The sequence below is a fragment of the Mustela nigripes genome, chromosome 6 (genome assembly GCF_022355385.1).
Source record: "Mustela nigripes isolate SB6536 chromosome 6, MUSNIG.SB6536, whole genome shotgun sequence".
NCBI lineage: Eukaryota > Metazoa > Chordata > Mammalia > Carnivora > Mustelidae > Mustela > Mustela nigripes.
This window is the reverse complement of record NC_081562.1, coordinates 410,228-422,471: the sequence shown is the minus strand read 5'-3', so window position 1 is coordinate 422,471 and position 12,244 is coordinate 410,228. Positions and strand designations below refer to the sequence as shown.

The 12,244-nt window shown below is 64.2% G+C and overlaps 1 protein-coding gene across 4 annotated transcripts in view; it reads right to left on the bottom strand.

Moving 5' to 3' along the window:
• The window catches only part of PLXNB2 (plexin B2), a 28,819-nt gene extending 17,594 nt beyond the window's left edge, over window positions 1-11,225 (bottom strand). The window contains exon 1 of one of the 4 annotated variants that reach the window (XM_059401688.1): window positions 11,119-11,225. The gene's annotated coding sequence lies outside the window, so the exon portion shown is untranslated. Of the gene's footprint in view, window positions 1-3,687; window positions 3,792-11,118 lie in introns of those variants that run through there. The other 3 variants (XM_059401685.1, XM_059401686.1, XM_059401689.1) reach the window with 3 other exon arrangements.
• Between the last annotated feature and the right edge of the window lie 1,019 nt (window positions 11,226-12,244).

The following is a 12,244-nucleotide window of genomic DNA, read 5'->3' as shown; positions in this document are numbered from 1 at the left end:
AAGGGTGAGAACAGCTCCTTTTCGTTAAGACTCTGTTGGTACCGGCTGTCTTTTTTAAACTAGGGATATATATTTGATTAAACAGTAAACTGCTTTCTTGAAAAATAAGTTCTACTTACTAGCTGTGTGACCCTGGGCAAATTACTTCTCTTTGCCTCACTTCCCCATCTGTAAAACGGAGACAGTCATAGCGAACCCCCCTCAGAGTTTGTAAGGACTAAAGGATGCATTCAAGAAAGCCTCAGGAGAGCCTGCTACTCTGTAGCACTCAGTGAAGCTCGCTACTGTAGTCTATCACCTTCCAGAAATACCCAAGTCTATCCCCTGGGAGACCTGTCGAAGGATACTTCTTGGTCTAAGGATACTTCTTGGCATGGTTGAGGATGATGAAAATGTAACAACCACCCAGTCGCCAACCAGAGTACCCCCCCCCCCAACTGCTGCAAACAAACAAACAAGCAAAACAAAACAAAACAAAACAAAAATACAACCAGGCCCACACAGGGGGTGGTCCATGCTGAGTCCCATAGAGCCTAGACATGTCAGGGACGGACATGTGTCTCCATGGACCTGTGTGTGGACATCAGTTTAACTGCTGAGAAGTTCTGGAAGCTTTCTTTCAAACTGAAAATAGTAGTAAAGCCTGGGGGCCAGGAGGAAGGGACCGGGATAGCAAAATAACCTCATTAACCAATTTTTGAAAAATTTTTAGTGGGATATATTCACATATTTCCTAAATAAGAAGGGGTATGTATCTAATGATAATGACTGCCCCCCCCCCCCACAGCCCACCCCCTCCAGCTCCACTCTGCTTTAGAATGTGGCTTTATGGACTCAACCATCTTTCCAGGCCGATCCCAGACCCTCCCCACGTCTAAGCTTCAGCCACTCCTGCACTCCCACTTTGGCTCCCAGACTGGCTGCTCCCCAGCCCTCGCCACTGTCCCTCCAACACCTTCTCTACAAGGCCCAGGCCCTTGCCAGGCCCTTCCCATGCCCATCCCGCAGTGTCCTGGGCAGGACCTATGGCGGACCCAAGGGAGACCGGCCGAGGCGAGGAGGGCAGGGCAGCACACACCTGAGCACAGGCCACGGGGCTCAGGGCCCTGGATGCAGGGATGAGGGACGTCCTTCTGCTACAGGGACTGAACAGAGCCTCTGGGAAAGGAGCAAGAGCCACTCCACAGGCAAATTCAGGGGCTACACCCCTGGGCATCAGTATGAGGCAGTCTCTTGAGAAAGCAGGGGCTGGCCTGGCCTGAGGCTGTGGCCAGCGCAAGTGGAAACTGCACTGGGGTCCACAGCACACGGACATCCCCCCCTGAAGGGACAGCATGCCAGCCTCCACGTGCCCCGATGCCTGCTGCCTCAAGCTCCTCTGTCTAGCCTCTGAACTTCAACCCAGGGCATGACTTAATCCCCAGCCCCCAGGCAGGGTGGGGTGTGTGTGTGTCTGTCTGTCTGTCTGCTGCAGGCCTCCAGGGACCTACTGACCATGCTGGGTCCTGCTCTCAGACCCTCCCAGAGGCAGCCCATTGATTTCTTCTCCCAACATCAAGTTCCTCCAGCCAAAACCTCCTGCAGAATGAAACCCAGATCCCTCCAAGTCCTGGGGCCTTTCCTAACTCAAGGATGCCTCTCTCAACCACCCAGTGCTGCCCCCAGCATCTCCCAGCTTGTCCGTCTGTCTCCCAACAGCCAGACTTTCTCGCCTCTCAGAAGGCCACTCCCACTTCCTTCAGAAGGCAGCCACTCTTCTGTGCAACCGCAGGCCACTGAGGCCACGGCTAGCCCTTCAACCCGACAGTCACACACCTGCAACACTGCCACACGGAAGGGCCTCAAGAGCACAACTCTGGAGCCACACTTCTGGCTCTCATTTTTAAGCTCTCTCTAAGCCCACCATGGAACTCGAACTCACAACCTTGAGATCAAGAGTTGTATGCTCCACCCACTGAGCTAGCCAGGTGCCTCTGGGGCCAGACTTCTGGATTCAAATGCCAGCTCTCTGTTGGTTTCCCTCTTGGTCATGTGGGTTACTTACCAGGCTACACCATGTAACTGTTTCCCCATGGAAAACAGAGGTGATCACATCCATCTCCGTGAACTGTTGCAAAGTGTAAGCAAATCCACGTGTGGAAATCCCACGGCTGTGCCTACAGTAGTGGGGGTAGTCTGGGGTCCTCTGTGATGTCTCCCCCACACCTCGCCCAGAAAACTACACATCCCTCAGAATCTCAAGACACCCACCCTGACCTGGTCCTGTGGGACAGTCACTCCTGCTGTGTGGCCTACAGCCAGCTGATGGGCCTACCAGGAACACAAGTGAACACAGGAGCGGGCCGGATGGGCACCTGTGCGCCTGAGTGTGGTCAACCAGGAAGCTGGTGGCGTTGCAAATGGAGGGGCTGAACACACAGGTGCCCCCACAGCTGATCCCCAAGCCTGACACAGGGCGCTCGTTCCTCCCCCAGCCCCGAGAGCTGGCAGGAGACAGGCACTGTGGGGGTGGGGGGCAGGCCTCCCCGCCACACCTGCCCTGGAGCAGGAAGCAGTGTCAGTCTCTTGCCAGATGGCTCCCTGTGGTTCCTCACAGGTTCTAGCTTCCTCTGAGCCACGGACACAGGGCGCCTTGCATGGGCAGGTTCCGCACCTCCTACCCTAAGAAAGGTCAACAGAAGGCCCCTAAGGAAGAAGGGCAGAGCCCTCACTGCAGACCGACCTCCAGAGGGAGGGGGCCTGTCAGCCTCCTGCTCCCCACCAGCCCTCAGCCCCACCTAAGGGAAGGCTCTGTCTGGGGAATGGGCCCAAGCCGCGCTGCCTCCCAGGCCACGGCCCTCCAGTAAACACAGACTTCATTAGAACCACACACAGCCCCCAGGCCCAGCGGACGTGGGGTCCAGCTTGAGGGCTGCCCCCCGCCCACGCCGGGCCAGCCAGCTTGTGGGCTCCTGAAGGGAACCCGGATGCGGCTGGGACAGGACAGAGGGACGGAAGAGGGGCCCAGGGACCAAGATGAGGGCTCAGGCACAGGCAGACAAGGAGGGAGGGAGGATCTGGGGGGAGGTTCAGGGCCAGGTGGGACAGATCCCGCCCACCGCGCGCCGACCATGGGGGGCGTCCCGGGAACCCCCAGTCGGGCGGGGAGCCAGCCTCTGGGCGCCACGTGAGGAGCCAGGGAGCCGCCCCTCCCCCGCGGGGCAGCTGGCAGCCCGGGGACCAGGCCGCAGCGCTCCCGACGAAAATGCAAATCTGCAATTAGCGGGAGCGTTAAACAAATCAGGGGAAACAAAACAGGCCGAAGCGCCGGCAAATCCGAGCCTCGGCTGTTTTCAAAACAAGCGCGAGGGAGGGGCGCGGCGGCGGCGGGTACCTGCCCGGGACCGGGGCTCCCAGGGCGCCCCGCGCCCCCCGCCGTCCTGCGCGCCCGGCCCCGCCCGCCCGGTGACCCGAGTCGGAGGTCGGCGGGGGGTGGGGGGTGGTGTTGGGAACCGCCCTGGCTCGTCCCCGCCGGTCCCCGGAGCCCGCGGGTCATCCGGGAACGGCCCCGCGCCGCGCGGACACCCTCGGCGGGGAGCACGTGGGCGGCGCGCGAGTCTCACGGGGACCCCGGGACGCGCCGCGGGTCGGACAATGACGGCGGCGGCGGTCACGTGGGCACCCGAGCAGCCGCCGCGGAGCGCTCACCTGGCGTCGGGCTCAGCCCAGCGCACGGCCGGCCATTACCTGCCTTAGGCCTCCCGGCCCAGCGGCCCCGGCCCGGGGCTCGGCCGCCCCCCTCGCCGCCGGCCCGTCACGCACCACCCTGGCCCTGGCGGCCGCCCGCGTGACCCCGACCCGGGCGAAGGCTGAGCTCTCCGGGCGCAGGCACCTAGGGCAGGGGTGGGGCGTGGTGGGGCGGGGCGGGGCTCTAGGGACAGACTGACGTCGCACACCCAGACTTGCGTCAGCGCCACCAGAACCTCCCACAGGACCCCTCTTCACCAGCCCTGGCTCCTGGGGCCAGGTTCCTACCTGCCTAGACTGTGGCCCAACTGCCCACGCCCAACCTGGGTTGGGGGGAGTGACCAGCCTCCCCAAGCCTGGACTCTGGCTCCCGGCCTTAAGTCGCCACTGGCTGGTGGCGGTAAGGTCGTCACAGGCCCAGAGCCCAGGGCTGAGGAGAGTGTGCCCAGAGAAACCCCAGCCCCTTCTGCTCCCAGCCCCCTCCCACCAGCCTCCCACTCAGGCTTCTGATGCTCCGGTCCCCACCCCCCCCACCCCCAGCATCGGAGTCCCTGCTCAGCAACTCTAAGGTCGGAGGTCACCATCACCAGGGATATCTGCACTCAGCCCGTGCCCTCTGGCGTCTCTTGCTCAAGAGAGCCTGGGCGTGGGCTCCAGCCCCGACCCTGTCTGTCCCTCGCGACTGTCTGCGTACACTGGGATCCCCGTGCTGTCGGCAAGCTGGCCACTCTCTGGCCCCACTCCCTGCACCTAACCCTGTGGCTCAGGAAAACCCAAGAACAGTCTCAGTAAAATGACAGTGCGCGGACCCTGCCGCAGGACTGCTGCCGCCTTGGCCTCCCAGGCCCTCAGGAAAGGGGTGGGATTTGCTAGGTTCCGATGCCTCCCCGCTGAGTCCCAGCCACCATGTCCCTCCCTGGGCATGCTTAGGCCCCTCTGGGGTTGCCCCAGCTCTCTCCTCTGCACAGCAGTCCTTGAATCAGAACACTCCACAGTTCAACACTCCAATGGCAGCCCCGTGCTCCCGGGGAGCCCAGGCTGGGGCCCGCTGACCTGTCCCATCTGCTTGGCCCAGAGCCCCAAACAGCCTCCTGTGTGCCGCGGTGTGCTGGGGACCCGGGACTGCACCTCCGCGCCCAGCTCGCATGTGGCCTCAATTAGTACGTGAACAGATGCAGGGATGGCCCGTGCCCGGAGGCCCGTGCGGACACCCTCCTGAGGTAACTCTCCAGTGGCCAGACTATGGCAGGACTGAGAGAGAGAAAGAGGGCTTGAGAGACGGGGACGGGCAGATTAAAGGCTGGGCCAGCTGGGGGTCGGACGCTGCGGGATGCCCAGAGCACAGGCAAAGTCTCCAGCCACCCCCTGGGGGAAGAAGACCTGCTCAGACGGCCGTGCAGACACAGATGGCCCCACGTGAGCAGCCCCCACATCCGAGCTGGAGGCGGCTGAGGGCAGTCCTGTGGGTCTTTGGGGCTCAGGGACAGGCGGGAGCCACTGGTTCTGAGCCTACTGCCCCCTGCCCACCCCCTGGTCCCGCTCCCCCTCACTTCCCCACTGCAGGAACCCCTCCCTGCTGACTGGATGCTGCCAGGATAGCCTGCAACTCCGGGCAGCTGCAGCTGGCCCCGGACCAGCCCCCACCCAGAGCCCCCCCCATAGGCCGTGTTCAGGAGGCGGGAGTGGGCATGGGGGGCGGACGGGTGAGGGCCTGAGCAAGCAAGGAGCAGGCAAGACCTGTAATCTCCCCGTCAGTCTGCCAGCGCCGCGGCGGCCACCCCAGTCCCGCCTCCCCAATCACTACCGAACCCCACAATTAGTCTGGGGCACTGTGCCAAACCGGCAAACCAGCCCCCACTCACACACGTGACCACACACGGGCAGGCACCACATCTGCGATGCCAGTAAAGGACATTGCCAACACCCAGCGAGTGTCCCCAGGATGAACAGGCCACGGGAAGTCCCCCAGACTCCAGCTCTGGGGCTGTGAAAGGCCGTGTGCAGTTAGAGTCTTGGGGGCCCCAGCACTGGGGTAGCCCAGGCTGCCCAGAGGGAGCAAAAGGGCTGGCAGAGCTGGGCAGGCCTGGAGCTGGCCTGGAGAGTGGGACTACGTGTGGGAGCAGGGGGGGGGGGCATCTACGCAGGTACAGGGAATGGCTCCACACTGCCTGCTGCCACTCGAGCGCCCCATCTAGGTGAGGTTGGGGGCCTGGCAAGATGCACAATGCTTGGGTGCTGGGCAGGGTCTGGGGGCCAGACTAAAGGTGGAACAGTAGCCAGAACCCCACAATGGCAAATAGTCAGGGTCTGGGGAGGGCAGAGGGCCCAGGAGGCCCCAGTAAGGAAATGCCCCAGGTCAGAGCAAGGCGGGGCGGAGTGACGTGATGCAGGGGCCCAGCCTGACTGGTTGGGGCGGGCTGGCGGGGGAGGGGGGGAGCTATCCTCCCTGGGACGCACCCAGGAAGGAGGCCCAGTTGCCTGCAGCCAAGTCCAACCCCTTCAGCTCAGCAAGGTGCCGAGCCAGTGGTCAGACCGGGGCCACCTCCGGCACTGCCGGGCTGGCCCCCTTCTTCTCGCTGGCCTCCCACCCCCAGTCCTGACATCCCTTCCTGGTTCCTGAGGTCCCTCTGGGTGGCTCCCAAATCAGTCCAGATGCCAAGAGCGGGAGGAGTAGGCCAGCCCCTCAGGCTTCCTGGCCCCTGTGCGGAGCATGTCCAAGAGGAGGGCAGGTGGACCACGCTGGCTCCCTGCCCCCCACCCACCATCACTCAGCCCTGCCAACTCGCTCAGCTTGACTTACAATGGCGGCTCCTACTAGCTGGGCAGGAGGGGCTGCCCCAGCTTCTCCACAGAAGGCCTCACCTCAGGCAGTGTCCTGTGGCCTGGCGCTCCTCCAAAGCAGGCGTCAGCTCGGAAACCACCCTAGAATGGGGGTGGGGGCCTAGATTCTACGGGCAGCCCCGAGCCCGACCTCTCCATAGCCGGGTCCCCATCCCCCCCACCCCTGGAGCCTCTGAACTGCAACTGCCACAGGTCCCCTTGCACTCAAGAGCCATGCTGCCGGGTCTGTCCGGGCTGTTCCCAGGCCCCTGCTGGCACCCCTCCTCCCAGCACTAGGACCCCGCTGAGAACAGCACCCTCTGCCCTGGCCTCCAAGCTTCCGCCTCCAGCCTCCGGCCTCCCGCAGCCAGCTTGGGCCCCAGTGGCACCCCACAACAAGGCCCCATCCAACGCCTGGCCCATGACCCGCACAGGTGGCATGCTAGCTCAGGGGACACAGACCAGAGTAGAGGGCCAGCCAGAACGGCCTCGGGGGCAGACGCCCCAGCCCTGCTGCTCTGTTGACACAGTGGCACCTTCAAAGGCTAACCATCAAACCCTCTTCTCTTTCTTGATTTTCCTGAAAAGGCGTCCAGTGGGGGCAGTGCTGGGCACAGAGATCTGAGCTCCCCACTGAGCCTCTCCATCCCAAGCCTCACATGGGAACTGCTGGGCAGCTCTGCCAGAGGTGCCAGGGGCCTCGACTGCAAGGGTTTGGTGTCTGTACCGGAACGTGACCTGTCAGGGCAGGGCTGACGGCAGAGCTGAGGTCAGAACACAGGCTTCCATGTCCTTCCCTGTGGCCCTGGGGCCAGGAGTCACCTGCCATCATTATGGGAAACTGCCAGGCTTCAGCAGTCGTGCCCCTCAGAGGCTGAGGCCATGGGCGTGGGCGCTGAGCCAGGCCCTGCCTCCAGAGGCCACCCACTCCTAGCCCGGGGTGAGATACCAGGCTCTCAGGCGGACCTGCGCCCACCCCCCGGGGAAGCGGCAGTGAGCGGCCCCGTCTCTGTGCAGGCGAGGGGAGCGGAGATGTGGGCAGGTGGGGTGGGGAGACCACAGAGAGACAAAGCGGGAAAGAGAAGCCCAGCTCCAGGCCCGGGCCAGCCCTGCAAGTGTCCCTGTGACCAGCCTGGTCTCCATCCGTGGCTACACCAGGCTCCCACCAGGGGCCTGGGGCCAGTCACCGTCACACAAGTCTGTGATCAACCACAGAACAGGGGACGTGGAGCCACCTCGGGGGCCCTTCGGGCAGGACAGCAAAGGGCTGGCCCAGTGCTTCAAATGCTCTGCCCGAGGTGACCCCCTGAGACGCCATGAGCTCTGTGCAGGCCTGACCCAGGGCTGGTCAGGACAGGGTTCTTGCCTGGGCAGCTGAGGGGACCAGGTCCTCCTGGCCTTGCCGCAGAGAGAAGCAGGAGCTTGCCAGGAGATGTGAAACTGCGGAGGAGAAGGGTGTGTAGGGACCCCAGGAGGAAGGAGAAGCTCCCGCGGTGACCCCACCCATCGCCCCAGGGAGCTGCCCCCACCCCACCAGTCAATTACGGCCCCCTGATCCCGCCCCCTCAGCCTGTAATTTGAGTCCAAAGACAATTAGCCACAGGCTGGCCCCGCCCCACCCCACAGCCCCACCCCAAACACAAACACCCGGCAGGCTCTGAGGGCGGGACTCTGCCCTGCCCCACCCTCAGCCACGGCCTCGCCCCCAGGGAGCCCCCAGGGAAGCCCGTCCACCTCCCAGGTTGTGGCCAGGGGACCACTGCAGCCCCCCTAAATGGCCTTGTGCTGCGGCAGGTCTGCCCTGCTCACCTCCCCTGCCTTCCCCAGCCGCGCACCTGCGTCCAAGGCAGGCTCTGGACACAGGAGGCTCCTCAACCGCGAGGAAAAAGGTCATTCCCCTCCAAGGGAGGACGGCCGCCTGCAGAACCAGAGGTCTCACAGCAAGACAGCACTCAGTGGCGGAGGGTGCCACTCTTCGGCGTGGCCCTGCCCGGAGCCGAGAAGGGGCCACAGGTGCTGGCCCCTGCAGCCTCTCCCTACCAGTACACCCCAGCCCACACCCAGCGTCCCAGGGGGAACTTCGTCTCTGGGCAAAAGGACGTGGGTTTGAGGCAGGGAAGAGGATGCTATGTTCCCAGAGTGGCCTCAGTCCCAGGATGGCTCAAGTGCCTGCAACCGTGCCCTCCTGGGGAAGGTGGGCATATGCCGTATGGACCCTCTCAGGCTGCCAGCCCACCCCAGTGCCGTCCAATCCAATCTCTTCTGCTCCACTCCCCTGGGCTAGGGCCAGGATCCTGGGTTTCCTGCACTCTGGCCAAGCTGCCGGCTCTGCGTCTCCAATGTGGTCCCCACAGGGACTGCTGGGCACACTCAGGCACAAACCCAGGGAGCCCACACAGGGGGAGACAGCATCCCAGACAGCTCCTCACAAGGACCCATTAATAATGCTTTGATCTCTTCACCTGGGGAGCACATCACTTGGCATCACATTTTCACCTGGGGAGCACATCACTCTGGACTGTCAGAGGGGCAGGGTGGGGGGGCAGGAAGGTGGCTTGAGGTCCAGCCTGAGAAGACTCCAGGGCCTTACCCTGAGCAATCCAAGCCACACCCCTACCTGCTCTCCGTCCTCCCTGGGAAGCAGCAGGTGTGGGTAACTCACCAAGGCGTGTCCCTGAAGCTGGCTATGAGAGCAGCCTCAGAGGCTTTCAGGTCAGAGTCCTAAACCTTCTGGAGTTGAAGGGGCTCCCTGGCTGGGTCCTTAGCCCAGGCCCTGAGGACAGGATCCAGGGCCCCTCCACCCCTGCGGCCTCCCACGGAGGGGCCTGGGTCCACCCCAGGCTAGCTGGGCAGGGCCAGCTAGGGCATCTGCGATCTCTGACCCAGGGGTGACGTGTCCCCCACCCACCCTGCCGTGGACCGGTCTGAGCAGCCTTGGGAGGTGGCGGAGCTGCCCAGACTTGCCCGGCCCTCCCTCCCGGTGCTCTCAGCCCTCAGCCCCGGAAGTGGATCCCTCTCCCAGGGCCGCAGCCTCCCCCCTTGGGTGGCTGGACACGGCTGGATAACCCAAAATAATTCCTTCTTGGCAGGAGGCCGGCGGGGGAGGGGGAACTTACATTCCAAACCCTTGTTTTTCTCAGTAACTTCCCTCCCCTCCTGGGGAAGGAACCCCTGGCCAGATCTCAGGCCTTCCAGAGGGGCCCACTCCTTAGGCCAAGGAGCCCCGCCACCCCCGGACTCAGTAAGTATGCTGGGAAGAGGTGGGAGGCTCGTATCTGCGGAGCCCACCTGTCTGTCCTTAATCTTCTCTGGGAATTCCTGAAAGCTGACACACCACAAAAAATACCCAGCAGACGCAGCTGGGGTGACGCTGGCCGTCCTTCCTAGGGACCCTCACCTCAGGACAGGGGATGGCCTCTCCACTAGCTGCTCGACTCTCTCAGACGGCAGTTCCAGGCCATGCCAGGGTAACATCTGGGCATGGGGCATGCGGCACCCCCTCAACCCTCCTGCTCCCCGACTCTCCACAGGGCCCACCTGAAGTCAGAAACGAGGGAGCTCCCCCAAGGGAGGCACAGGCCAGAAAACCCTCCAAGCCTCAAAATATTCCACTAGCTTTGGGGCCCAACTTTGCCCCAGTCCTGAGCACTGCCACAGGCCACAGTGGACACAGACAGACCCTTTCCTTCCTTTTCCAAGTTGCTGGAAAGATGCTTCAGTGACGTGGCAGGAAGCTCCGGCACGCTTGAGTTCGGGAACCCCAGAAATCTGCTAATCAGCCTGAACACAGAGGGGGTGGTAAGAGCCCAGCCAGGAGGGCTTCCCGCAGGAAGAATCATGAAGAGGTGTAGGGTCAGAGGCTGAGGGGAAAGCCCAGGCACGGAGAATGTCCCCAGACCCACAGAGTTCTGAGACCTTCTCGGCTCCAGGACGCCGATAAAGCAAATGAGGAACCACCTTAGCAGGCCCGGTGGAGCAGCAGGCAGGCCCCGGCGACCAGGACTAAGCGCCCCCAGACCCACCCTGGAACCCTTGCTCCCACTTTCTACACCCAGCCCAGCACAGACCAGGGAGATCCCAGGGTGGTCCTCGCAAGGAGCCCCCGGCGGTGTGGAGGAAGAGTGCCGCTAAACCCGGACTGCCGGTCCACCCCCCCGGGGAAGCCTGGGCTCAGCCACCCCGAACTGCTGCGGGGTTGGGGGCAGGTGGGTGGGGGCCCCGAGCTCTTGCACAACAGGGACAATTGCAGCCCTGCCCACGGATCTCGGAGTCGGGGGAGGTGGGAGGCAAGGGCGGGTAGGGACGATCGGAAACCAGAAGGGGTCCCAGGGACTCTCGGCCGGGCCGGGCCCCTACCTCCCCCCACGCGCCCGAGCGCCGCGGGCCTCGCCGGCCACCTGGAAGTGTCCAGGGCACACGCACCGCGGCCGAGGCCCGATCGCCGTCCGCGGACCGGCAGCTGCCCCGGGTCCCCCGCACGCAGAGCGCGCAGACTGGAACGGAGCGGCGCTGACGCCGAAGCCCCCCGACTCGCGCGGGCCCACCGTAGGCCCTGTACCCCCACCGCGGTACCTGCACGTCCGCCGCCGAGGCTCGATGGCGCCCGGGCCGCGATCGGCGCTGCGCTCCAGCCCGCGCGGCTGCCATGGAGACGGGCCTTTGTGTGGCCGAGGAGGGGCCGGAGCGCGCGGGAGCAGCGGCCCCGCCCCCGACGGCGAGAGGGGGAGGGCGGGGAGAGCGGGTGGAGAGGGAGGGCGGCGGCGGCGGGAGGGGCGGGCAGGGAGGGGGGGAGCGTGGGGCAGGAGGGTAGGGCGCTCCCCGCGCGTGCCTGGCGCCCCACGGGGAGCCCGCCGCGTCGCGGGGTAGGTTCGGCCGGGTTCGGGCCCAGGTTCGCGGCGGGCAGCACGCGCCCCTGGGCCGGGCCCCACCCTGGGAGCGCCCCGGGCCTCGCCTGCCCCAGCCACCTCGCGGTTCAGGCACCGTTGAGCGCCAGGGCCCGCACCAGATTGGGTTCAGGCCTGCCACATCCCCGGCGCGGGGACTGCTGCGCCCTGACCAGTTGCCGGGAGCCTCACCCCCCCCCCCCACCTCTTAGCGTTAGAGGAGCGCCTGCTGACTCCCAGAGGTCTTTGGGGACCCGCCCCCAGGACCAGCACCCAGGGCTGTCGGCGCCTTGACTGGAAAAGGGGTGGGCACCTTCCGTGGGGCCCGCGGTCCTGGGAGCTCTTGCTGCCCCTGGGAGGAGTCTCCAGTCACAGGATGGGGGGCGGGGTGGTGAGCAGCTGATGGGGACCCATGGAAGACAAGAGCGGAGTTCCTGAACCCTACCCTGCACCCCTCCCCCAGGATGCCCCTCCCCGCCCCCTCCCTGCAGACTGTTCACTTCCTCCTGTGGCCTCCGCACCCTCCCGCATCTCCTCCCGTTGGGCGCTCTCCGCCCGGAGACCTGCACTAGGTCTGGAGGCTTTAGGAGCATGTCAGTCCTCGCAGCTTCTCTGCCCGCCAACCCCAGCCAGGCAGGCCAAACCTCCTCTCCTTCAGCCCCAAACCACACTTTACAACCGAGGCCCACCCAATCCCACCGCAGAGGACCCCTAAAATTAGCAGGGCCTGACAAGAGCACTTACTTTTTGTTGTTGTTTTAATCAAAAGAGGACGTTAAAAGACAAGCATTGTCACTGAAGGACATTTTAATGCC